Source organism: Nycticebus coucang, chromosome 2, assembly GCF_027406575.1.
Source record: "Nycticebus coucang isolate mNycCou1 chromosome 2, mNycCou1.pri, whole genome shotgun sequence".
Classification (NCBI taxonomy): Eukaryota; Metazoa; Chordata; class Mammalia; order Primates; family Lorisidae; genus Nycticebus; species Nycticebus coucang.
The window spans coordinates 153,488,969-153,502,922 of record NC_069781.1 but is presented as its reverse complement, the minus strand read 5'-3'; positions in this window follow the sequence as shown (position 1 = coordinate 153,502,922).

The following is a 13,954-nucleotide window of genomic DNA, read 5'->3' as shown; positions in this document are numbered from 1 at the left end:
GATGAACTTACTCAAGGGCCTCCCCCAGCCCAGGCATGGCTCTGTGCCTCCGTCTCCTCACCTGGGATAGCAGCTGTGCCTGCCTCATGAACTGGTAAAGATGAAATGGGTTTGTGGATGCAAAGTGCTTGGGCCAGCACCTGGCATAGGATCAGTGCTGGTGTCATCATTTGTTAAGGGACTCAGGCCAGCTCACCGGCAGTGTCCAAGCCCAACTCAGGAACCCCAGCTCACCAGCAAACAAATCTGCGGCCTGTGTAAGAGCAGAAACACTCAGAGACACATATGCCTCTAGAGGAAGGATATATTTTTTTTTGTGGTACTGATGGGAAGTTTACACACATACACGGTGTACAGGTTCACCTAGACAGCCCACCTGTTTTATTTTTTTTGTGGTGGCTTGAACTACAGAGAAAGCATTGTACTTGGCGGTCCCCTCCGTCTGACTGGTACACAGGCCTCTTTCCCTTTATATTTTCCCGTCTGTCACTCCCGGACTCTATCCCTGTCCCTGCCCTCCCTGCTGTGGGTGGGGAGCACGGATGGGTCCTGGTGTCTGCTCCATTTGACTGTCTTGAAGAGGACCAGGATTATCGTGGCTTCTGTCCCTCCCGGCGCCAGTTACCCTCATCCTCAAATTCCACATGCCCAGCCCTGGCCAGACTTCTCACAGACCCATGTGATCGGTCATGAGGAGGCCACCGTTAGGCAAAACAGATTTTCCAGCCTGGGGATACACACCCAGCCTCGTGCCCTGCAATCGGTCCATCACCTCCAGAACTGTCCAACAGACAGGTCTTTGTTTCATGGAGGATGAATCCATGAGAAGGGCCTAGTCTGGGGCTGCTGGTGTGGTGACTCATGCCCGAGTGCTGTTTATCTCAAATCTTGTGGGAAACTGGGAAACTTAAATGTGCTTTGTACAGTTGGACTCTAGTTTTCCTCTCACTCCCTTTCTTTCACCCCTTTTCTCCATTGTAAGAGAAATTGAAGATAAGAACCATTCTAGCTTTCTCCCTGAATACACGAAAGAAACTATTTCAGGCCAGGCCCGATGGCTCACCCTGTAATCCTAGCATTTCGGAGGTCAAGGCAGGTGGATTGCTTGAGCTCAGGAATTCTAGACCACTCTGAGCCAGAGTGAGACACCGTCTCTACTAAAAATAGAAAAATTATCCAGGTGTTACAACAGGTGCCGATAGTCCCAGCTACTCAGGGGGCTGAGGCAAGAGTATCTCTTGAGCCCAAGAGTTTGAAGTTGCTGTGAGCTATGACAACACGGTACTCTACCCAGTGAGACTCTGTCTCGAAAAAAAAGAAAGAAAAGAAAAGAAAGAGAAAGAGGAAGGAAGGGAGGGAGGGAGGGAGGGAGGGAGGGAGGGAGGGAGGGAGGGAGGGAGGAAGGAAGGAAGGAAGGAAGGAAGGAAGGAAGGAAGGAAGGAAGGAAGGAAGGAAGGAAGGAAGGAAGGAAGGAAGGAAGGAAGGAAGGAAGGAAGGAAGGAGTTTCAAAAGGATTATAATTCAACAAGCAAACCTGGGCCTGACTCCACATGCAGCATAACCATCTCTCCAGCTGTAAACTTGACTATTCCTGACCTCTTAATCTGCATCATCCCATCTGGCATCTGTGAGGGGAGAAAGCAAAGCAATCCAGAACATCATCCGTCACCTGGCAAGGAGTTAAGAATATTCTAGAAAGACATAAAAATGGCACATCAGATACTGTGGGGTGCATTGCTTCCAGTTAAGTTACAAAGGCTTCTGTCGCAATTATGATTTTATTCAAATCACTACTGACAACGCCTGGAAATAGAGATGGAGAGGCAGGAAGCCAGCACGCGCCTGCCATGCAGAGCACCTTTCCAATAAATATGCCGCAGCGTCCCCGCCATGGCATCTATTGCTCCCATGAAGTCGGCATAAATATGTGAGGGGCGCCACAGTGCCTGCTGCATGCATATTGGCAATTTGTCAGCATGCTAGCAATAGGAATTGACTTCCAAAGTGCCCAGTGTTTGGCTGGTGTCATTTTTTAGTATACTAATCCTGGAAATTGCTGAATCTGGTTAATGCTTTGGAATTAAAATTACACACGTTTTCCTGAATAGACCACAGGAGCCCTAGAGACTTCCTCCCCACCCCATCGCCTCAACCCTACCGCCCACCCGGGGCTTCCCTGCAGTCTCAGCTTTCTCTCCAAAGTCTGGACTATTTCGGTGGGTTTCTTTTGTTCCTTTTATCTCTTCACCCATCTGACAATCACCTCAGTTTTCCTCCGTGGTTAATTATCCCTCTCATATTCCGAGCCAAAGGAATTTGGTTGTTATAGTCTCCACTTCCAGCCTCTGTTTGGATCTGGTCGATCAGATAATCATATTCCTCTGGTCGCAAGTATTGATTCAGAGGTGACTGTGTGACTCAGTCTGGGCCAAAGAGAGTCGGGCATAGAAATTTTGTGAAGTCTCCTGGAGAAGAGAAGCTCTCTCTTTCTGTGGAACGTGGTCCTATGCAGAGGGACTCTGGAGCCCCCAGTTACCAAGAAAGCCTGCCTGAGAGCAAAGGCCACTCAGAGAGAAGCAGAATCATGAGGTGGTAAGAAACTGAGTTCTGATGATACAGTTTGAGCTTCTGGATCAAGCCATGCCTGAAGGCAGACATCTTCAATTTTTTTTTTTAATTATAAAAATACACTTTGAAATGATTATTTTTTTGTTAAGAAGTTTGAATTGTATTTTCTGTCAATCACAACAGATAAACTTCTAAATGATATGCCCTAAACTGCAAGAACCTATATATTCTGTTCCTTTTTAGTATCTACGAGGTCAGATAATTAAGTTCACAAACTCATTCTAGAAAAAGTGCTACTACATACCTCATTGCTAAATGTCCCTGTGGTCACTTTCGAGGTCTTCCCCTGAGGAAGCTATGCACCAATGCCAACACCTCATCTACCTGTCACAGCAGTTTGGGAACTCGGTCTGGAAGGGCCATCAGAGCTGTCATTGTATGAGGTCAGACAATACAGTTCATGAACTCGTCCTACAAAAGGTGCGACATAACCTCATTGCGGAAAGGTTACTCCAACCACCTTCAAAGTACTCCCCTTGGTCATCTGGTGACTGTAGTGATATTCAGCAATGAGTTAGGTGGCATTTTTTTCTAGGATAAGTTCCCAAACGTAGTTGTCTGGCCTCTTATGTTAGATAGATTAGAAAATCTAACTGGTTCCTTAAGTAAAAATAATAATTATTTTAAAAGGATAATAGAATTTTGGTGCAAGCCGAGGGCACCAGATCTGTCATCAGCATCCCTGGAGAGAGTGTTACTCCCCTGTGTCCTCCGATCACCTTCTCCATCGCCCCACTCCAGGCGGTAAAAAAGCATCCTGCTACTTCAGGGACCCTGGTCTCGGCCATCCCCGGGTTCCACTACTCAGGGCACTGCTGGGTACAGAGGAGACACTGGACCGGTGGCTTTGGGGAAAGCACATGGCTTTCCTGGGCCTCTCCCCACTCATCTGTATAAAGAGCCTTAGTGGAGATGCCTCCTAAGCCTCTCCCTGTGGCATGAGCTCTCTTGGGATTCTGCAGAGAAATTGACACCAGGGCAGCCTTGTGGCCAGTGGGGAAGAAACCAGCATGGCGCGACTAGCAGTAAAACTACCTTCTGTTTATGTAGCTTAGATGGAGCTAAAACCTGAACCCCAGTCCCATGTCCATTTCTGGTATTGTCAGTGAGGAGGGAAGACAGGCTCTTAACCAGCACCTTACTGAATTACTTTTGGTAAGGACACACTTTTTGGCTCCCTATTCTATTCTATGTGTTCCTGCATGGTGTTATTTCTGCAAGGATAGTTTGTGGGGTGCGAGGAAGGCTCATTCTGAATGCAGAAATATGTCTTAGTTCTCTCAGCTGCAAAGCAGCTCAGAAACTCCTATGCTGTGTACGTGCACCTCTGGGGCAAAATGGGTGTCTGAGTCTCGTGTCAGGGTTACGATCATAATCACAGCCAATAACTGCTTTGCTATTTTGCTGTCTGCACATCCTTGTGTTTCAGCTCTGAGCTATCAGATTTCCTGTTACCCCTCATGCCACCTCGCCGGCACGCCAGGTTCAAAACAGCCCGGCGCAATGAGCTTTAAGGTTGTGTCTCCCCTGTTGTAGCAGATGTAACACTTGTCAAATAACACACCTGCCCCCTCAGTATCTCCCAGTGACTTCAGCCTGAAAGGACAGGTTAAGGGATGATCACTCTTTGAAGGGAGATGTTTAGTCTGCTAAATGGTTTTCACGGAAACAATCAAAGCTGTGTGTGCTGCTCCCAAGTGCAGGCGGGGATGAAGTGGGAAAAGTGCCAGGGTTTCTATTCAATCTAACTTAGGTTATAGCTCCATGTAGGCAAAAATGTGGTTCTAAAAATGACTATCAAGGTTCCAATTTTAATGCATCAGGGAACAGTGGGCTGTGCAGCTGGCAGAGCCAGGCCACGCTGCGCTCAGCACCAGGTGACATCAATCAGCCCTTTCCATTCAGCACCTGCCTCGAGTCCTACTGTCCCAGATGTGGTCATATTACCTTCCCTATTAAGAGCTAAGTTCTATGAAGGCAGGGAATTGGGGCCTTTTTGTTGACTGTCATTTCCCAGTGCCCAGAGAAGTGCCCAGCATGCTGTTTTCACTGAATGAAAAAATGACTGACCGACAGGCACCAAGACTCCATCGGGTGCTTACAGTATTGGGAAGGAAAATGTGATGCGTGAAATTAATGGACACTTCCAGGGAAAAGTACAATCCTTCTTCAATTATTGCCTCAGTTCTACATGTAGATTTCAAAACTTTAAGCTCTGCTGTCATGGATATGTGACAAGTTCATGTCCTTGAACAACGTGACGGTGAGATGTTCGCCCTGGCTCTGCTGAACACACGTCATGATCTGGTGGCCCAAGGCTGGGTCTCTGCTGCTCACACACCTTTGAATGTGGCCAGTGTTACATTAAAAATATAATGAGATTTTAGCTGCCAATGTTAAAAAAACTGGCAGATCTTATATTAAAACATGAATTTCTGACTTTCTTTCAAGAATGAAAAGGCACCCACTTTCCTGCAGGGTGACAGTTGGATGGGGCTAAGGAGCAGATGGCCCCAGGAGATGAGCCCTGTGACTGCAAATTTTTTCTAGTCCTCTCCTCACTTACTTTGCTTTCCCCTCAAAACCCACCTTCCCCTGAAGATGTTCCAGTGTACTAATGGGACACCTACCATGTTGCCCAAGGAGAAAAGCTCTGTTCAATTCTGTCCATGGATGTTCAGAATATGAGACAGTCCCCCAAACCGTATATTCTTAAGGACCTGCATCATTTGTGAAAAAGAGAAAACAAACATTTTGTTGAGGATAAGGAAAATAAAGAAACGTAGTATCAGATACAAAAAGCGTTAAATTTTCAAATCCGTGAGGCCAAGTCTGAAAACCTTCATATGGATCTATGGTACAGAGTTTGAGGACAAACATTCCTCAGAACATCTTGAGGTCACAGACAATGTTAACTTCCAGGACAACTTCTTAATGGCAATTAAGTTGATTTAAATCAGAAACAGAGGCCTTTTAAAAACTTTGACTTGAACGTATTTTTTAAAAATACGTGGGATTTTTTTTTTTTTTTTTTAGAGCAGGTTTGAGACAGAATCTGACTCTGTCCACCAGGCTAGAGTGCCGTGGTGTCAGCCTAGCTCACAGCAACCTCAGACTCCTGGGTTCCAGTGATCCTTTTGCCTCAGCCTCCCAAGGAGCCCACCATAGCTCCCAGCTAATTTTTCTATTGCTATTTTTCTTATTTTTGTGTGAGAATTTGATCTGCCCAGCTATGGTTTTACCTGCCATGTTTGCTGAGGGTCTCAGCCCTCAGTACTGTGACCTCTGTCAATGACAGATGACCAATCATGCAGAGTTCAGTGTCAGGTGGCAGAGTTCAGACCAAAGTTGCTGCAGAAATTCAGCAGAAGTTTGAGTCTGGAGTGGGCCAGCATCTAAGGGGAGGCTCGAAGGTCCACAGAAGTGTGGTTCTCAATAATCAAGATCATTCAGGACTCCACAAACACAGAGGGAAAACAACAGTGATGAGGGGAGAGCCAGGCGTTGGCACTGCATCTGGAAGGCCCTTGGAAATAGTTCTGTCTATGGCCGTGTTTTTCAACCGTTTTTAATCTCATGGCACACTTGAAGCTATAGTTAAACTTCCATGGCACACTTAAATTATGTTGATGAAAAAAAGAGTATACTTACTGTGCTTTGAACTTCTTTCAAAAATAATTTCATTAAATTAATGATCTTCAAAATTTTTCATGGCTTACCTAAGATCTTCCTCAGGGCACACCAGCTGAAAAATCACTGGTCTGTGGTTAAGGATCCAAGCCTTAGAATCAGACTGTTGAATCTGGAATTTGCCTCTGACTGTGTTACCTTGTGCAAATCACTTCACTTTGCTCAGCATCAATTGTAAGAATTGTAGGTGGTTGCAAGACTTCAATGAGTTTAAACGCATATGCACTATACTTAAAAGAGGGTGGACCGCCATCAGTGCTTGCAGCCCTCACCAGGTGGTGCAGAGTGGGGATAGATCTGCATGGAGGGCAGATTTGGCCTGTGAACAGGTGGAGAATCTAAGCTTCCTAGTCCTCCGGGACTCCAGGAGTTGGTCCTACCTCTTACTACAGATGAGATCTTGGTACAGCTTTGCTACAGGGAAAGGTCAGGCACTTCCCAGAAGCTAAGGACCTAGCCTTAGGGTCTTTTGTGCCTACATTGGGGTAAATACTTAGTAGATGTAATTTATTCACCAAATACATATTTGCCTAAAGACTCCAATTCTACTCCAGACTGAGGAGAAGGTTGTTGTTTTTTTGAGAGAGAGAGAGAGAATGCAGAAATCTCAATTCTTAAGTAAAACATTCCAATGTTTTTGTTTTTTTAAATAAGCTTTCTATGGGTCAAATAAAACACACCTGCAGGCTGCATTCAGGCCACGGACTAGTATTTTGCAACCTCCAGGCTAGAGTCTTGTGACAGTCTCTGTGGATGTCCCTGGACCTCATCACTTTGGGGCCCTCAGGGGAGCTCGGCACCTGCATCCCTTTGCCTGGGGTCTTTCTCAGGCTGCAGCCCTGCCTAGGCTCACACACAGGGAACCAGCCCTGGTTAGAAGCAGCCGCATGCACTAATGACAGATGTGAGGTGGTGGCTAAATACTCCAGCTCCCTCACCCTGGGCTGGGCTAACTCCAAGGAGTGTGGGCATCTGCGCTGACCCCCAGTGTTTCCCTGAAAGATGGAGCCCTGGACTGATTTGATTGATAACTTTCTCTTTCCTGGCTGCTCTCTTCCCCCCACTTCACTCCCCCATTCTAACACTCTCCCTCTGGGACCACTTCCCTCTACCTTGTACAAGAATCCTTATACGGAATCTACTTTTTGGCAAACCTAACCTAAAGTAATTCTCTTGGGCACCTGTCACTTGGGAACACTGGGTCTTCTAGAGTACCTTGCATTGTGCTTTTCGACCTTTTACATTTCATGGTGCACTTGAACCTATAGTTCAACTCCCATGCACACTTGAATTATGTTGATAAAAAAAAAGAGTAAAAAAAGAATATACTTACTGTGCTTTGAACTTCTTTCGAAAATAATTTAATGAATGATATTTAAAAAGTGTCACAGTACATCTAAGATCCTCTCATGCACATACACTGTTTGCAAATGACCTAGCAGGTGGCATTGGCCAGGCATTGCAAAATGGAATGGATTTAGGTCCTGATGACCTCTTTGATGTCAAAATGAGGCTTCTCCATCAGTTCAAGCTTTTCGACACTCCCTCATAATTTTGGAGAATGAGGGTGGAGGGTGGAGAACCTTTTGATTCCGGTGCATTCATTTGCATTTAAATTTGAAGTTAAGCCTTTTAGAAACTTTTAATTTCTATTTAATTATAAGAATTTCACTGCAGGGTATCTATCTGATTTAAAAGAATACTTAAAATTAAGTATAGCTGCAGTGATTCGCTACAGTGTATGGCTGGCCCTCAGGATGTTAAGCAATAGCAAATTATTTGTGGCTGGAGGTGTTCTATATGCAAATTCCCACAAGAATAGAATTTGGTGATGGAGAAATGTAGATTATGAAAATCACATCGCAAGTTTGAACATCAGCACCTCATAAATAAATGCTTTAGTTGTTACCATTACTTCTCTTAATATCCTCAATTAAATGATTTCAAATAGAACAATAGATAAGCAAGATCAATTAATTTTATAAGATGATCAAAGGAATGTGGTTCAGCATTGTAAAAGCTGTAAACGTGATAATGGTTTTATCAGACAGGAAAAAGAACTCGGAGTGGTTCAAACTTTATTCGTGTATGCTCAGAGGGGGGTTATTTGTGATTAATCAAGTTGTCTTTTGTAACAGGGAGAGTTTTAGAATGTTGCCCATTAATTTTAGAAAAAATAATTCACACATTAAAATAGATGCTATTCTCGGATGGTTATATGTCAATTGTAATAAGTGATAACAACTGTTAAAATATCTCCATCCTGTAACCTGTTGGAAGGAGGCTTGTGGAGAGGTTAGGGAGCTGCCAGGGGCAATAACAGAGATCCTCCAGAGCACTTAAGGAGGGGCCCTAACTTGGCTTCTGTGTCTGAGTTCTAGGCTGGAGGCCAAATGGAAGGTACAGAATCAGCCGATGATTCTCTGCTCAGATGAAGGATGTGCTGTCGGGAATTTGAGAGTGGCAGAGTGAAGGGAAGGATCATTTTTGAAAGGCTATGTTTATCTGCAGTGTGTATTGGGGTTAAGAATGATCAATTATTTATGCTGCTCTGTCTTTCAAACAGGAATTAAGGTAGCTTTCAAAAATAAAAATAAAAAAAAGACAGACACAGTGAAAGGACAGAAAAAGTAAAACGGAGTAATAATGAGTGGTGATTAGATTACGGTGGCTCAAGGTAAGCCAAGGGAAAAATGATCGTAAAAGACCAAGTTCGATTCTGAGCTTCCTAGCAATCAAAGCAAAAAGGGACCCAGGATGAGTTATTATCTCTTATTGTCTTACTCAGAATGAAAAAGAGATGATCTTTCATTTCTAAAAAATTTATTTTTTTATTTTTGCAAGAGTGAGAAGTGAGTACAACCATAGAGATCAAAGAAGTAAATAAAAAGGCAAGATAATAGAGTTTGAGACACACAAGTAGTGACTCTGTAAGTTACATTTGGCCCAGAAGCTCCTTACGTCTGATAGGAGCAAGTCAGCAAATTGGGAGAAGTGTTCTCTCCTTCTGACATCAGTCTCAAAGGAGAGAAATATTTTCATACATCTGGTTTTGCACAGGCAATGTTAAGTTGGTGTTGTGGCTCACGATGATTAAGCATGCTCTTGGCAGGGATGGAGTTAAATGAGCAAATACTGCCTTCACAACTCTCAGCGGGAATTCAGTGATCCCTGAGAAGACAGAGTGAGACCTGCTGGCAGGAAGGGGGCATTGCTGTAACCAACCAGCAATGTCTGCATGAGCCAGGGGTGGGTTTCTCTACACTAACAGGCTAAGGCTTGATTTGCTAAGTGGCTCGTGGGCTGTGGCCTTTCCTGCCTTAGCACAGCTCTGTGTGGCCACTATCTATCCAGGCTGCCACATTCTCTTCCACCTCCACTGAAATTCCTGAGGCTAATGCCTGGCTCTCAGGTCCGATGGCAGAGAGGTGGGGCTACAGATTAACAATGATGGGAAAATCAGTGGGGAGAAAGCTCCTGGACTCAGCTGTCTTTGAGATGCCTGGAGGGTAGATAAGCCCAGGCCTTTTCCTGGCCAGTGTGATCCCTTCCTCAAGTCTCATGATTCTTCAAGTATGATTCCTGCAGGAACTTGCCATTTTCCACCTCCCTTTCCATTATTTCTACATTATGATACAAAAAGCTTGGATCTGAGATTTTGAACAGATGCTCTAACTTTGTTGAATCTCTATTTTCTCATCTGAGAAACATGTCTCCAGCTAATCACCATAAGGCCTCAAGATCCCTGATGCCTTTGTACATATGGAGCCAGTACTCAGGTCAGAGTTCCATTTATGTGTATAAATATGGGCTGGTTGCTAGACCCTGTTCTGGGTGCTGAGGATGTGGAGAGAATAAAACACAATCCCTTGAAGAATTCCAAGGCTCCTGGGACAGCTGCCATGAGGGAAGCTTGTGTTGACTGTGCCCTAGAAGGAGGGTGCCCAGCTTGGTAGACTCCACTGGCAGAGTGTTGACGCAATGGTGAGGGCTGCAATCAGAAAAGAAAAGCCAGGCTCCCTTCTAGCTACCAAGTACCTGACCCATGGTTACAGACACTTATCTATGTTTTTAGTTGCTTTATTTATAAAAGGAAGACTAATCTAAAGGTCCTTCCTTCCCTTTGCAGATGATTAGCAATGGGGAGGCTGCAGGGTAGAGATGACAGCATTCTAGAGCTCCTGTGCATTCGAATTTAGGACAGTTCTCTAGTCTGAACCCACCCAGTATTCAACATAGAGCAATTCTTCAAGAGCCAGCATGTTGGCCAACATCCCTACCACCCAAAAAATATAAAGCAGAGTAACGGAAGACATCATGTATTTCTGTAAAACTAACTTTACATGTGGTCATGTTTACAAGGTGACTGAAATGCCATCAGGAGGAAGCCACTGTGATTCAAGGAAGGTGAGCTTCAAGGAAGGAGAAGTGTCCTGGGCTGCTCTGATGGTCAGAGTGAGTCTCCATCAAGCCACCGGCACGGTGGGCGTGTGCTAGAGCTGAAGCAGTAAACTTCATCAGCAGTGTAATTCCATTTATGCTGTTACATAATTAAATCGAGACTTGGACTGTGCTTTTTAAAAGATTATGTGACCATATGTAGCTTGAATAAGAGCCAACTTTGGAAAAAGGGGTCTTTTCACAATTACTTTCTATTAGGTTAGGGCTCCCCTCTTTGTCCTCCCCCAAATTGGAATCAAACCCAGCCAGTAGTTAATAAATTGATATTATTACAGCTTAAATATTTTTATTTTAAAATATGCTTTCAATAAACTTTAAAACAAAAATAAAATCTTCTGGAATTATGTATCAAATATGAAGTATCAGCGTTCCCACACTTGGAGAGAACAACGTGAACTAATGTTTCAAACTGCTTTTTATCAAAGCAGGTTTTAAACAGAGAGTTCTAGAATCAGTATTGAGTAATTTAATTAGCAAATGGTATACTTGATTCTTAAAATAAGTCAAGTAAAGAAAATAAAATCTTATGCCTGGCATAAAGCTATGACTTTCTGAGAAATTGTTTAACATTTGGGAGAATGCATCTTGAATACTCAGACATAGCAGGGAACTCAGTGCAGATCTATAAACTAAACCAGTAGAGAATTTTTATAGCAATTAATTTAATAAACAAAAAAGTACTAATAGCTTTCAATGAAAACCAGACATTAAAGTACAATCGTATTTGGAAAAAGTAATACAAAAAATAAGTGTACTTGAAGCCTTAGGAGAATGGTGGGCAGTTTTTATTTTTTTTTTTTAATCAACGTAAACTGTTCCTTATAAAATCTAGGCTAGTCTATGCATATTCATCAGCTCTTATTAAGATGCATTAGAAAACCCAAAGGCCATTAGGTAATGAAACTGACCGGAGGTATTCTTTTAGTGCTTCAATTAATACCCTGGTGGTTCAACTGTAATGACCAAACTCAACTGGAGTCAAATCCAGATGTGGAATGTACTTAAGGAGCTGGGAGTCACTTCTTAGTGGATTGGTTCTGTAACACTAAACACTAAATTATAATAATCGTTGTGTCTGAAAGTTTTTTTTCTTTTTCATTGATAACCAAAGCAGGTATTCCCCTAAACTCAAGCATTAGCACAGAGCACAGCAGGGCAGCAACACCTTCCAGCCTTGCCTTGTGCCTGGCACACAGTAAGTGCTCAGTAAATATGTGTTGAGGGAACTCACGAAGAATATGTTCAGAAAATGAATCTGTTCTGACTCAAAACTCTTTCTTTTGCGATCTTAAAGTCATCTGGCTTCCCTTAACGGGAGTCTGTTGTAAATTGATGTTGGTTTCAATTAAAGAATCTTGAGGCAGGGCAGGCATACAATAATACTTTTCATTTGTGAATTTCCAAAAACCATATATTCAGTTATTTAATCCTTATAACAACCCTATAATATATGATCCCAATTTTACATACTGAAATAAAATAACTTCCTGAAGTTTGCACATCTACCACGTGGTAGAACAGTTGAATCCAATCAGCCTAGATCCTGAAACTCCCCATTGCTTTTAGCCTAGATATCAGCCATCCACAAATGATGCCTCAAAGACCAAGTCCAACCCATTTTTGTAATTAAAGTTTTATTGGAACACAACCCCACTTATTTGTTTTCATATTATCCAAGGCTACTTTTGTTCTATAAGACCTGAGTTCAGCAGTTGCAACAGACACGAAGGCTAAGTGTTTACCCTCTGACCCTTTAAGAAAAGGTTTGTCAACCCTGGCTGTAAACCACTTGCTTAAAAGTAAAAACAAGTCAGGTTTATAGCTCAGATAAGGTTCATGTCCAAGACCTTCCCATGGAAGTCAGGCAGACAGTGTTTGTCAACTAATTCAAGGCAGCTTTGGATGGTAGAAAAAGCCATAGGTGTTAAGGCCAGGCTAGGTATAAATATCAACCCCACCAATTACTAGTTGTACAAACTTGAGGAAGTTGTATCTTATCCCTGAGTTTCAATTTTCCATCTGCAAAATTAGGCTATTTATACCTCCCATGTTGAGTTAGGAGATTGAATAAGATAACTTATGTTAAAAGTCTTAATGCAGTATCTGGCACATAGTAGAAGATCATTAAATAAATAGCAATGAATAAACAAGGATTTATCATTGCATATCTTTTGTGTATATCTATGTACATCATAGATTTATTAGCAAATGTACAAAGCCAGGGTCACTAAACTGCAGTTGTTCCAGTGTGTCAGTGGAAACTGGGAACTTTGGGAGGAGCCGTCAGCCACAGCACAAGACTCTTCTCACCAATAGCTCTGCAGGGCATTCCTGGCCTGGTCCTCTAGTGCTTGCACTGGGGAGGGGTCTCCTAGGGGTCATGTCCTGGGCCAAGGTCATGCTAACAGAATTTATTCCACACCCCTGGATGTGGCTTCCTCATGTGAATGCTGTCCCCATATGCTGCTAACAAAGGTGACTCTGAAATCATGTGTCTTTCCCCCAAGACAGCCTTGGGGCCGCAGAGGGCATCTGAGAGGCTCCAACCTCTAGGATTCTTTCTTTTCTTTTTCTTTTGAGACACAGTCTCAAGCTATAAACCCTGGGTAGAGAGCGGTGGCTTCATTGCTCACAGCAACCTCAAATTCTTGGGTTTAAGCGATTCTCTTGCCTCAGCCTCCCAAGTAGCTAGGACCAGAGGCGCCTGCCACAACACCTGGCTATTTTTGTTGTTATTGCAGTTTTCGTTGTTGTTTTAGCTGGCCTGGGCTGGGTTCGAACCTGCCAGCCTCGGTGTATGTGGCTGGCGCCCTACCCACGGAGCTATGGGCATCGCCACCTCTGGGATTCTTGATAAGACAACACCTTGGAAGCTTTGAGTTGTTCTCCTCTGCTGCCTCCGTGGTCCAAGCACCACCACCTGTGGGCAGGTCTCCCTGTAGTTTGCACCACGTCTGTGCACGACTCAGCAGCCAGAGAGAGCCTTTAACAATGTGTGCCAGGACTTGTTACTCTTCAGCTCCAAACCCTTCTGAAGCTCCGCATTGCTTTCCCAGCAAAAACCAATTCCCTGCAAGGGTGTATAAGGCCCAACATCAGTTGGGCTCCACCTCATTACTTCTCAAACCTCTTCTCTAACTGTGCCTGTGTGTTCACTTTGTTCTGGCCATAACAG